The sequence below is a fragment of the Triticum aestivum genome, chromosome 7B, assembly GCF_018294505.1.
Source record: "Triticum aestivum cultivar Chinese Spring chromosome 7B, IWGSC CS RefSeq v2.1, whole genome shotgun sequence".
Lineage (NCBI taxonomy): Eukaryota > Viridiplantae > Streptophyta > Magnoliopsida > Poales > Poaceae > Triticum > Triticum aestivum.
In genome coordinates, this window is record NC_057813.1 from 422,480,405 (window position 1) to 422,493,564 (window position 13,160).

A 13,160-nucleotide genomic window follows, 5' to 3' on the forward strand; every position below is an offset into this window, starting at 1 on the left:
AGTGCGTCTAGTATCACGCCTCGGCGGCATCTGGTGGGCAAGCATAGATGAGTTATAGATATAATAGGGCCAAAAGCTATGTATATATAAATATATTCTACCCAAATGCATAATATGATCAAGCCAACAAAACACAACAACGAATAACACCAACAAACAAACAACAAACAACAAACAATATATATATATATATATATAGTCGAATAATTTCGACAAGATATAAATTAACAAACAAACTACCAATCAAGCAAACAATCTAGTATCGTCATACCACAAAAGTGGGTATAATCAGATACGCTAACATGATAACGTTGCAATATAAAACAAACATGAATGGTGGTCTCAGCACTAGTTCCTACTTAACTGGTTCAAGATACTTGAGGGGGTTAACTAATAAACAGTAAGAAGTATAGCTAGTTTATAAAATAATTTTCACTCCTATGGCTTTTCTAATCCATTTTCTAGGGTCACGTCCTACAGTCAACACACTGCTCTGATACCATCTGTAACGACCAAACCTCGAAGGATTTGAGTCTCTGTGCTTACCGTGCTAGTCCCTGGATCGAACTCGCTAGCACACACAGTATAGATGAATACCAGAATAGCAAGTGCATCATTTATTACAACGTATGATCCAGAATATATAAAATAAAACAATCTGCATAGCACTTGGCTAGCTTTATTCAATCAAACAGCGGAAAGTAGCAGAAAATAACGATGAGTCCCATCATAGCCCACTGGCGATGCTGAGTGCAGACTCGCGACCCTAACGGTACCTTACTCTTCGTCTGAATATCCTGCAACATGAGACGTTGCAGCCATATAGGTCAATACTTTGAATGTATTGGCAAGTTACACAGGAGTAATAATATAGCAGACCTACATGTATATGCATAGTACAACAAAGGAAGGCTTGAGGGTTTATTTTTGCATAAAGCTGATTTTATCCTAATAACTACCTAATAGTCAAATTTTTATTTAGTTCTTTTATTACTACAATTAAATACACAAGGTTGAGTTGGCAAAATCAACTCCAACCTACCCTTTATTAAGTTGCCCACAATTATTATTAAGTGTCACATCTGTCAAGATCATCCAACAACTGTAATGGCATAGTGGCTCAAATTTACCCATAACCGGGGGCACGGCTAATCATGATTAGTTTTAATACTCTGCAGAGTTTTGTACGCTTTACCCACTGGACCCAATCCGAAGATTGAGACGAAGTCTTTCAGAAGAGGTTCCCTTAACCACCTGACGGTCACATCCCACCTACATATACTACATCTGTCGACACAGTCTGGGCAAGGGTTCCAACAACTGATCAACTAAGCCAGAGCCCATATAGCCAGTGGCCGCACATGGAAGCTACTAGTCACTAAGTCTGTCTGATCTTTTTGAACCTGGGCGGCATTCCACTTACATTCAGAGGGTAAAAACCATGATGTTCTTGAAACCACCCTTCAATACCAATTCCGCCCAGAGGTGAATTAAGTCCTCAATTACTACTCAATTTGTTATATATATAATCCTCACATAAACTCAATGTATACACGAACCACCCCCGTCTACAAAGCATAGCAAACTACAACTACCACGATTTGCAAAAGACGGGAAGATAGCTCAACAGCATATAGCAAAATAATATAGTATTCCTATACATGCATAAATTCATAGTGTGATATAACTACATGCATAGAAAACAATAGGTAAAGGATGATCAACATGTAACTTGCCTTGGTTCTGGTTCAGAAAGTCACACTCCTGACAATAGTTCGCGTCGCACTCCGGACAATCTACACGTTTCACACAATTCAACAAATCAATCACCGGAACACGAATAGAACCAAAATAAAACCAACAGCAAGAAAATCATTTTCAAAACACAACAACAGAAGCTTAACAGCACCTAAATTGCACTACGGTCACAACGCAAAAAGAATCACTCGAATCCGATAAACGGTTTGAAGAGTTATGGCCTCCGGAAGATTTAATTCAAATTCAAACGAATTCAAATTTAAAACAGTGCAAACATGTGCAAAGTCGGTACTGTGATAATCTGCTGATTTTCCTGAGTGCACAGGATAAAGAATTACCTAAATTGGCTATATAGAATAAAAGATATAGCTAGTTGAAGTTAGAGTTGAAATCTGAAAATAAAACAAAAGAAAACAGAAATCCCCTGCGTTACTGTAGCAACTCCTGTGCGTGTCCTGTAGCGAAGTGCCACGTGGCAGCACCGGATTGGTCAGCGGCTGCTGTGCGCGTGTGCTCACCAGAAGCAGAGGAAAACGGCGGCGGCTTCGGGCGTCGGCGGCGGTGGCTCTCCGGCGAGTCTCCGGCGAAGGTGAAGCGACGGATGGGTGCGGCGGTGAGTGGCGGAGGTGGTGGTGGTGTTCAACGGCGGCGGGGCGTCCTCTGCGGGCGGTAGCGACGAGGTGAACCACGGTGGTGCCCCGGCGAAGTTGGGCGTCGGCGGCGGCATCGTTCTGGTGATCTGCAGGTCACCCCGATTGGTAAAACGAGTGCGGCGTCGAGAGGGGGTTCGAACGGTGACAAGCGGAGCGGCCGGGCGTCCTTACAGCGGTGGATTCGGACGGTCAACAACGGCGGCCTCGGAGCTCCTCCGGCGAGATCCAGACGGCGCAGCGGCTTCGAGCAGACGAGAAAAGAAAGGGGAGGGCGTGCGCTAGGGTTCCCGATGGCCTTTTGCTCGAGCGGGGAGTCCCAGGGGTGCACGGGGTCGGACCAGGCGTCGGATCGATCCGGATCGGCCTCGGCGTGCGCGCGGCGGCGCGTCCGGCTCGGTGAAGGGGATGAACAGGGCGCGGGACCCGCTGTCAGCGGCTGGGGCGAGGTGGATCGGGCGCGGGCGAGCGATGCGGGTCAGGTGCGGGCGTACCGCTTCGCTAGGTTTAGCGGGCTGCGGGCGGTGGGGTTTGGTGGGCCGCAGCGGTGTGGTGCGGCGCTGCTGGCCCGTGCAGTGCGCTGCGGCGCTGCGCTGCGTTTTCCTTTTTTTTAAACAAAAACTACAGCAGCAAGACTAAAAATAAATAAAATAAAATACACAATATAAATTCTAAATAAAAATACCTAGACACACAGTAAAAATAGCTCTACAGCTATAAACTACGGGAACACTAGTTCCAACTCTAATGCAATTTTGTAAAATATTTTTGATGCAATAGGCCACTCAAACAGCAATAAAACAAACAAATAAAATATTTTGAAGATCACAAGAATTACCAGAACATATCAAATGAACTGGAAATAATATTCTGCACATTATGAACATTTTTAAAATAGGGGAGAAGTCATGTTATCTCCACTCCAAATAAATTGCCTTTTGTTGCATAATGATTTGAATATTACCGAAAAGCAAATAATGCATGGAAAATATGATATGCATATGTATGATCTAATAACATCCTAATTTATGAAAATTGGGATGTTACAGTTATGATAATGATCTGGTTGCTCAAAGTGCTTAGTGATCTATCTCCCAAACCATCAGCAATCTTTCATTCCAACATACACTCATAAGTAATCTCGGTCCCACCGATTCCATAAACTCAGTCACACCGAGATGAACCACCTCTGCCACAAAGCCAAACCCTAGTAATTTCGGTTTTTCCGATTCCAAACTCGGTCTCACCGAAACTAGTGTTGCCAACCTTCTGTAACCTTCTGTCATCAAATCGGTGTCACCGAGATGATAAAGTCGGTCCCACTGAGATTGGAAAACCCTAGTCTTTGGAAGAATCGGACTCACCGAGATTGTATTTTTGGTCCCACCGAAAATCCCAACGTTCACAAGATTTGAACTTTCGGTCTCACCGAGTTGTCAACTTCGGTCTGACCGAGATTGGTCAAATGTGTGTAACGGTTGGATTTTGTGTGGAGGCTATAAATACCCCTCCACCTCCTCTTCATTCGTGGAGAGAGCCATCAGAAAGAACTACCACTCCTACCTTACATTTCTGAGAAGAAAACTACCTACCCTTGTGTTGAGATCAAGTTGCTCCACTCCCACCATATGAAACTTGATTTCTAGCCTTCCCAAGTTGCTTTCCACTCAATCCTTTCTTCCACCATAGCCAAATCAGTGAGGAGAGTTGAGTGTTGGGGAGATTATCATTTGAAGCACAAGAGCAAGGAGTTCATCATCACCAACACCATCTATTACCTTTTGGAGGGTGGTGCCTCCTAGATTGGTTAGGTGTCGCTTGGGAGCCTCCGTCAAGATGTGGAGTTGAACCAAGAAGTTTGTAAGGGCAAGGAGATCGCCTACTTCGTGAAGATCTACCCCGAGTAAGGCTAGTCCTCCGTGGGCGTATGCCATGATGGCATAGATAAGGTTGCTTCTTTGTGGACCCTTCGTGGGTGGAGCCCTCCGTGGACTCTCGCAGCCGTTACCCTCCGTGGGTTGAAGTCTCCATCAACGTGGATTGACGATAGCACCACCTATCGGAACCACGAGAAAAATCTCCGTGTCTCCAAATTGCGTTTGATCTTCTCCACCTCTCTTTACTTCATGTGCAATTTACTTTCCGCTGCCCATACTCTAGAATTGCATGTGTAGTATGCTACTTGACTTGTGTGATATGCTAAATCTGCCAAGAACTTGTCTTTGTAAAAAGGCATAATTTTTATCTTGTCGAGTAGTCTAATCACCCCCCCTCTAGACACTCTTACCTTCAACGATCCTACAACCAGGGACACGGCTAACCATGATTAGTTTATACACTCTACAGAGGTTGCATCCTTTTCCCCACAAGACTCGACCGCATCCATGATCGGATGATCGAGACATAGTCTTTCTGAAGCATTAACTCTCTACATTGGTAGACCGGTACACCTACTTTCCCCTACATCTGCTAGTCCACCTCTTCAAGAGCTCACACATCTTACTCAACTATGCCAGAGCCCATAATGGCTTGTGGCTTCATGTAGGATCGAAAGTATGTCTAGAGGGGGGGTGATTAGACTACTTGACAATATAAAAATTCTGCCTTTTGACAAAGACAAGTTTTTGGCAGATTCACAATGATGATCAAGTCAAGCATCACCCTACACATGCAATTCTAGAGTATAGGCAGCGGAAAGTAAATTGCACATGTAGTAAAGAGAGGTGGAGAAGAGCAAACGCAATTTTGGAGACGCGGTGATTTTTTCACGTGGTTCCGATAGGTGGTGCTATCGTACTTCCACGTTGATGGAGACTTCAACCAACGGAGGGTAACGGCTGCGAGAGTCCATGGAGGGCTCCACCCACGAAGGGTCCACGAAGAAGCAACCTTGTCTATGCCATCATGGCCTACGCCCACGGAGGGCTAGCCTTACTCGGGGTAGATCTTCACGAAGTAGGCGATCTCCTTGCCCTTACAAACTTCTTGGTTCAACTCCACATCTCGACGGAGGCTCCCAAGCGACACCTAACCAATCTAGGAGGCACCACCCTCCAAAAGGTAATAGATGGTGTTGATGATGATGAACTCCTTGCTCTTGTGCTTCAAATGATAATCTCCCCAACACTCAACTCTCCTCACTGATTTGGCTGTGGTGGAAGAAAGGATTGAGTGGAAAGCAACTTGGGAAGGCTAGAGATCAAGCTTCATATGGTGGGAGTGGAGCAACTTGATCTCAACACAAGGGTAGGTAGTTCTCTTCTCAGAAATGTAAGGTAGGAGTGGTAGTTCTTTCTGATGGCTCTCTCCACAAATGAAGAGGGGGTGGAGGGGTATTTATAGCCTCCACACAAAATCCAACCGTTACACACATTTGACCAATCTCGGTGGGACCGAAGTTGACAACTCGGTGAGACCGAAAGTTCAAATCATGTGAATGTTGGGATTTTCGGTGGGACCGAAAATACAAACTCGGTTAGTCCGATTTGTGTAAAGACAAGAGCTTGCCAATCTCGGTGGGACCGACTTCATCATCTCGGTGACACCGATTTGATGACAGAAGGTTACAGAAGCTTGGCAACTCAAGTTTCGGTGAGACTGAGTTCAGAATCGGAAAATCCGAGATTTCTAGGGTTTGGCTATATGGCTGAGGTGGTTCATCTTGGTGTGACTGAGTTTGGAATATCGGTGGGACCGAGATTACTTATGAGTGTATATGGCAGTGAAAGTTGCTGATAGTTTAGGAGATGTATCACTAAGCACTTGAGCAACCAGATCATCATCATAACCTCATCCCCTTTTAATAGTATTGGCTTTCCTATGGACTCAATGTGATCTTGGATCACTAAACCAAAAATGGAGTCTTGAGCTTTTGCCAATGCTTGCCTTAGCATTTTGAGGGGTCCACTTCTTCAGTCCTTGCCATACCCATATCACTGAACTTTCTGAAATGATTCTCAAATAACTATTAGTTCAATGATATATATGTTGTTATTAATTACCAAAACCACCCGGGGATTAGTTGCACTTTCAATCTCCCCCTTTTTGGTAATTGATGACAACATATAGATCAAAGCTTCGACAAAGGATATAATCAATGAATAATATCTTCGCTTTGAGAAGTATGTGATAAGCAAGAGCTCCCCCTAAATTTGTGCATTATTTAAGATTTGCGTTTGAATGCAAATGCACAATCGATTAGGATCATGGGTCACTCTTCCATGTCACATACATCTTGGTGGAGCGCACAAAATGATAAGAATGAATAGCATGCACCCAATCACCAAGACATGAGGAAATGGTCATACAAGATAGGAATAGCATATGATAAGCATTAAGCACACATTAAAACATAGTACGACCAAGCACTCATAAAGTAGGATCAAACGTAGTATCAAACACACTAAATGTCTCGAAAACCAAAAGTATCTCAAAGAAACCGCAAATGAACGAAAGAGCAAAAGCGACAACAGCACTCTCTCTCTCTCTCGAAGTCCTATGATCTATACAATTTCTCCCCCTTTGGCAACAAGTTACCAAAAAGTTCGAAACAGCATAGAGCTAAGCGTCACTGGGGACTCTGCTGGCGGCTCCTGTCTGGGTTGATGTTGGAGTTGATATGGCAGCATCGGCGAAGACTTCAGCTGATGTCTGTGCTGGAGGAGTGGTCACTGGAGTTGGAGCTGGAGCAACTGATGGAACTGTGGGAGGTGCTGAAGCTGTAGTCCCGGTGTCTGTCACTGGAATAGCAGCTGATCGGGGTCCTGTGGGAACCGGAGCAGTCTGTTGATAAGCATCCTGGACTAAGTCATCCTGCATCTCACGCATAAGCTCTTCCTTCTTCCTCTTTGCTTCCTCAATATCTGCCTCAAGCTTGTTAACAGTTACTTGCACTTCAGTCAGCTTCACATCCAGAGCGTGGATCTTGTCTTCAACAATCCTCTCTAGGCTCTCCTGAGACTGTACAATGCTGGCCAGGAGTTGCTCAATCCTTTGGGTAGCTTCAAGGAGCTGCTCTCCAACACTCTTTGGTTTAGCTGCTGCTGCTGCTGCTTCCTTGTCAGCTTTGGCTTTCTTGGCAGCTTCAATCTTGGCTTGACCTTCAACAGATGTTGGGTCCTCCTCATCCATCACAACATCATTATCCTCATGCTCAGGCTGAAGTGGTAAGTGTTCTCTATCCAACAAGAATGTGCCCGTGCCAAACTTGGCATTGATAAGCATCTGAATATGCGGGGCAAATCCACACGACCTTTTCTGGTCAGCTGCAGTCCTCTTAATGGTTTCTACTATTAAGTCCATCACCTTGAAAGGTGCTTTCTCATCAAGTATATGCAGCATGTTGATAGAGTATCCTTTGATCATGCGATGATCTCCAGACTTGGGCATCAAGGTATGCCTCAGAATAGTATTGGTGGTAGGTAGATCTGCCTAGAGATAGTACACTGAGTCGAGCTTCCAGATTCCCAAATCCTTTGCTGGAACCTCTTTGTACATGTTCTTCATGGATTCATGGTTCTTCTTTGGAATACCATATACATCAACATCATCTTCTCTTTGCACTGGAGCATTCAGAAGTTCTGCCCATTCTTCAACAGAAGAAGAATATCTTTGGCCTTCAGTCATCCATACAATCTTTCCATTTGGGTAGAAGTGAGCTGTGGCATAGAATTGCATAATCATCTCATCGTTCCAATTTGTCAACTTCTGACCTACAAAGTCTGCAACACCACATGCAGTGAAGCTCTCATGCACATGTGGAAAGAAATCTCTATGCTCTTCGCTGTCAATGTATTTCCAATCAACATATCTTGTGTCTGCCACTATGGGCTTCTTGTCCATCAGCACAGTCTCATAGAAGTCCTGCTGCTCTCTGGTGTGAAATCTGGGATCAACAGCAGTTCTTCTCCTCACGGCATATGGATCAGCTTGTCTCCACAGCCTGAGACCTCTATCTTTCCTTTCCTTCATATTCTCAGCTTGAGGATGAGCATCATTGTGAAGTGGCAGTTTTGGACGAAGTTTCAGCAAAATTGGTCCTTCATCATCTGACACAGCTGGTGGCACATCATCTTTGTTCTTTTCAGATGCTGGAATGTTCCTGACTGTCTTCTTGGGCTTGGCAGCAGGCTTTGCTGGAGCTGCCTTAGCTGGAGCAGATGGCTTGGGCTTTGAAGTGGCTCCAGCCCTGATGGCATCACCCATGAGCTTAGGCTTCTGAGGAGGCTGGGGTGCTTCCTCATCCTCATCTTCCTCTGCTGCATCATCATGCACTAACCTTTTCCTCTTGGAAGTTTTCTTCACTTTGCTTGCAGCTTCTTCCAAATTCAGCTTCTTAGCAACAGTTGATTCCTTCACTTTTCTGGTGCCCTTCTTAGTTTGCTGACCTTGTGGCTCTTTGGCAACAACTTTCCTCTTAGGCTTTGATGTTACTTCTTCCTCAACAACAAAATCTGAGTCTTCATCATCTGAGTTCCTCTTCTTTCTGGCTCTGGTGGCTGCAGGAGGCAAACCACTTGGTGTACTCCGCTCACCATCATCTGATGAGCTGCTGGGATCAGGACTAGTGCTTGCCTCTGGAATATCTGCTATAGGTGACTCTGACCTGTTCTGGCTGTCACTGGTATCTGACATGGCTGACAACCTGTGAATAGATAAGGTGTAGGCAGAGTAGAAGAGTTATCACAAACTGCAGAAGTTTTTGCAAACAAATGAGTTCAAATTTTAGTATTGGGTTTTCACAGAAGACATTTCGGTCAGACCGAGTTTAAAATTCGGTGAATCCGAAGTGTTCAAACAGAAGCTTTCATACCACTTTCGGTTGGACCAAAGTGGGTTTCGGTCCTGCCGAAAACACTAGGGTTTCACAGAATCGCCATTTCGGTCACACCGATTTGCACAACTCGGTTGGACCGAAGGGTGCAGTGCAATGGCCATAGGCCAAATCGGTCTTACGGAAAATCTAAAATCGGTCTCACCGAGATGTGTTCGGCGGAAACCTAACCCTAAAACTCTTACTCGAATCTCGTTCAAAAGAACCAATCTGGTGTTCAGGAATATTTCAATCGTGGCAAGATTATGGGCAAACCAAACGTGCATTGAATCGGAGATGGGAGCACGAGTGGGATCGAAACTCACCCTAACTTGGTGGAGTTTCTCTACGGCGGCAACGGCGCGGAGAAGATGTCCGTTGACGGCGACGGAGACCTGCGGCGAGGGCGCACAGGCGACGACGGCGACGATCCGGAGACTAAGGCGACGGCAGCAAGGGGTGCGGGGCCGAAACGTTTGAAGTAGAAATCAACGCGCGCGGCCCTCGGAGTATATATACCCCTTTGCTGTCGGTGGGACCGAGTTGTAAAACTCGGTGGCACCGAGATGGATAACTGCAGGGCAGTTATGCACTTCGGTCACGCCGAAAATCACAACTCGGTTTCACCGAGGTGAAAACCTAGATCAATCTAAATGTTTTCGGTTTGACCAAATTTGAGTGAGTTGGTCTGACCGAAATCACTTAGAAGGTTTTGGAAGTTAGCCCTTGTCGGATCGGTGGCTCCGAATGCTCCTCACTCGGAGGGTCCGAAAATGACTTGTTCAAAGTTTGTGATGTAAGCATGAATAGAATTTGAGACAAGAAAGCATAGATAGCTAGGGGAGGTACTTAGGCATTCTTGTCCATCCATTTGGTCAGAAAAATCAAAACGACCAAAACAACAAATGGATGTCCTTGAATGGATAAAATCATGCATCCAACATGCTCACACAATAAGATAGCAAATGAAATATGTGTCAAACATGCACAATCAAATCTCTAGCTACTAACACACAATTTGTCGATGACTAGGTCATCTTTATATGAGTATATTGACTTAGGAGCCAAATGAGAACATTTGATCATAGGTCATACTCATCGTTTAAGCGCAAGTGGGGTTACCACTTTTACATAAAGCATTGATGTGTTCACATCATTTGAAGATGCTTTAGCTCAATTCTTTAGAGCAAAGCTCCCCCTAGATGTGAGAACCCCTTTTAAAGGGTCAAACTAACCTTGGGTTGTCGTAGAAGACTTCATGTAGATGTTGAAGATGTGGATGCTCAATGTTGATGAAGATCATCAAGAGTTGGGAGCAATCCTTTGGATTCGGGCACTTTCAATACCTACATGGGTTAGTCCCACAAGGAACAAACAAGGATATCCATGGACATAGATTGAGATACACAATAGATGATGTCCATGAAAGTAATGATTACCTTGTCCCTTGACTTACCAACAAGAGGGTTTGTGACTCCATGAACTAGTGCACAATGTGGAAGTTGATTGCACAAGTTTTTGCCAAAGTGAATGTGAGTGAAGTATGTTGGCGGAGTCACCCTCAAGAACTCTCTAGTTCTTCTTCTTCGGGATCCACATCATCTTGATGGGAATCCTTGGGGTTGTAGTTGAGCTTGATGAAGTAGAACTTGATGTTTCCTTGGGAACCCACTCGACCATGGCTTGAGGTGCTTCAATAAATGCATCAATCTCCTCTTGAAGCTTGTCCTTGCCTTTTAGCTTGTGGTCTTGTGGTGGAAGATCATCTTGAGCTTGTTCCACATTGGAAGAAGTAGGATCATACTTCTCCTTTTGAAGAACAAACTGTGGAGTAGGATATTGACCTTCTTCCCATTCAACACCCTCGGCGTTGAACTTTCGCTCAAAACCAATTCCTTGATTCTTCCGGTGCCTTCCTTACTTGCGAACAATTTCCTCAAAGTTCTTGCTTCCGGCAAGGCTCTTGTAGACACCTTTCTCTATAATCCCTTTCAATAAACTATTTTCTTGCTCAAGTGTAACTTGGCTTGAAACATTGTTAGTGGAATCAAGAGAATTACTAGAAGCAACAATATTGGATTTAGCATGGTTATTGTTACTACTAGAGAAAGAATTTTTCTTATGCTTGTCATGCTTAGTTTTAATGGGAGGCAAGAAATTAGACAAGAGAAGTCGTTTGGCAAGATATGAAGAACTCTTCTTTCGAAGATCGTCATTGATTGCTTTTAGAAACTCATGTTCTTGCTCTAGAGTGAGCTTCTCGAAGCGTAGCTTCTCATGAGATCTTAGGAGCTCTCTATGATCTTCTTGAGTTGTTTCATGAGCTAACTTAAGAGTGTTTAGTTCTTTAGTTAGACGCTCAATCTCCTTCATAGCATTGTCATTCGACTCTTCTTGACTATAAAGACTACTAGCATGTTCATCATTACTAGGCTCACTAGATTTATCATGTAAGAGCTCATCTTCACCAAGCAAGTCATCCTCATCACTATCAAAGTCAATGAATTCAGGGTGTGATACCTTGGGGCCTTTAGCCATGAAGCATCTTCCAATTCCCTCATTTGGTGAATCAAATAAGTCGTAGGAGTTGGAGTTGGAGGATACGAGAGCAAGACCGGCAACACCTTCATCTTGACTGTAGTCGGAGTTGGAGTGATAGCTTCTTTCGGATTGATTGTCGGAGTCGGAGCCGGAGACCCATTCACCTACATGAGCTTGATGTTTTCTTCTTGTGTAGCTCCTTGATGACTTGTCTTTCCTCTCCGAATCCTTGCTTCTCCGAGAGGGTCTTCATTCATAACGATCATCTCTACTCCTTCTCTCTTTCCGAGGTGACTCATCTATTGAGCTTCTTCTTCTTGGAGATTCTTCTCTTCTCTTGTGAGGAGCCGAACACTCATTTGAGTAGTGTCCGGGTCTTCCACAATTGTAGCAGTTTCGATCACGGCTAGAAGATCTCTTTTCATCATATGATCTAGATTTTGAGCTTCTCTCTTTGCTTCTACTCTTGTAGTATTTGTTGAAGTTCTTCACCATTAGGCTTATCTCTTCATTGGAAACTAGCTTGTCACTTGAGGTTGTGGGAGCATCACTTGTAGCTTTGTAAGCACCGCTTGACTTGTTGTGAAGCTCTTCCTTATCTTTAAGTGTCATCTCATGAGCAACAATTCTTCCAATGACTTCGGTTGGCTTGAGATTCTTGTAGTTTGGCATCATTTGGATCAAAGTGCACACGGTGTCATACTTTCCATCCAAAGCTCTGAGAATCTTCTTGATGATGAATCGGTCGGTCATTTCTTCGCTTCCTAAGCCGGCAATCTCATTTGTGATGAGAGCAAGCCTAGAGTACATTTCAGCGACTCCTTCACCTTCCTTCATCTTGAACTTGTCAAGTTGACCTTGAAGAACATCTAGCTTTGATTCCTTCACGGACTCGGTACCTTCGTGCATTTCAACCAAAGTATCCCAAATCTCTTTTGCATTCTCAAGACGGCTGATTTTGTTGAACTCCTCGGGACACAAGGCATTGAAGAGAATGTCACAAGCTTGAGCATTGTTTTGCAACATCCGCAATTCATCCGTTGTAGCTTCGCGATCCGGAACTTTTCCTTCCTCGAAGAATTCACCTTGCATACCAACACAAATAATGCCCCATGCGGCTGGGTTATGGCCAAGAATATGCATTTTCATTTTATGCCTCCAACTAGCAAAGTTTGTACCATCAAAGTAAGGACCTCTACGAAAATTACCCTCACTAGACGCCATACTCTCCTAGGTTGTGAAACCAAGCTTATGGAGTCCAATGCAATGGAAACCAATACAATGGAGACCAAAGCTCTGATACCACTTGTAGGATCGAAAGTATGTCTAGAGGGGGGTGATTAGACTACTTGACAATATAAAAATTCTGCCTTTTGACAAAGAGAAGTTTTTGGCAAATT

The 13,160-nt window shown here is 44.3% G+C and overlaps 1 long non-coding RNA gene across 1 annotated transcript; it reads right to left on the reverse strand.

Annotated features, from left to right (window-relative positions):
* Positions 1-1,735: 1,735 nt before the first annotated feature.
* Positions 1,736-2,817, reverse strand: LOC123162760 (uncharacterized). The gene is made up of 3 exons (XR_006481456.1): positions 2,583-2,817; positions 2,277-2,497; positions 1,736-1,796 (listed from the first exon to the last, which is right to left on the reverse strand). It is a non-coding gene; the product is annotated as an uncharacterized lncRNA (long non-coding RNA).
* Positions 2,818-13,160: the final 10,343 nt, after the last annotated feature.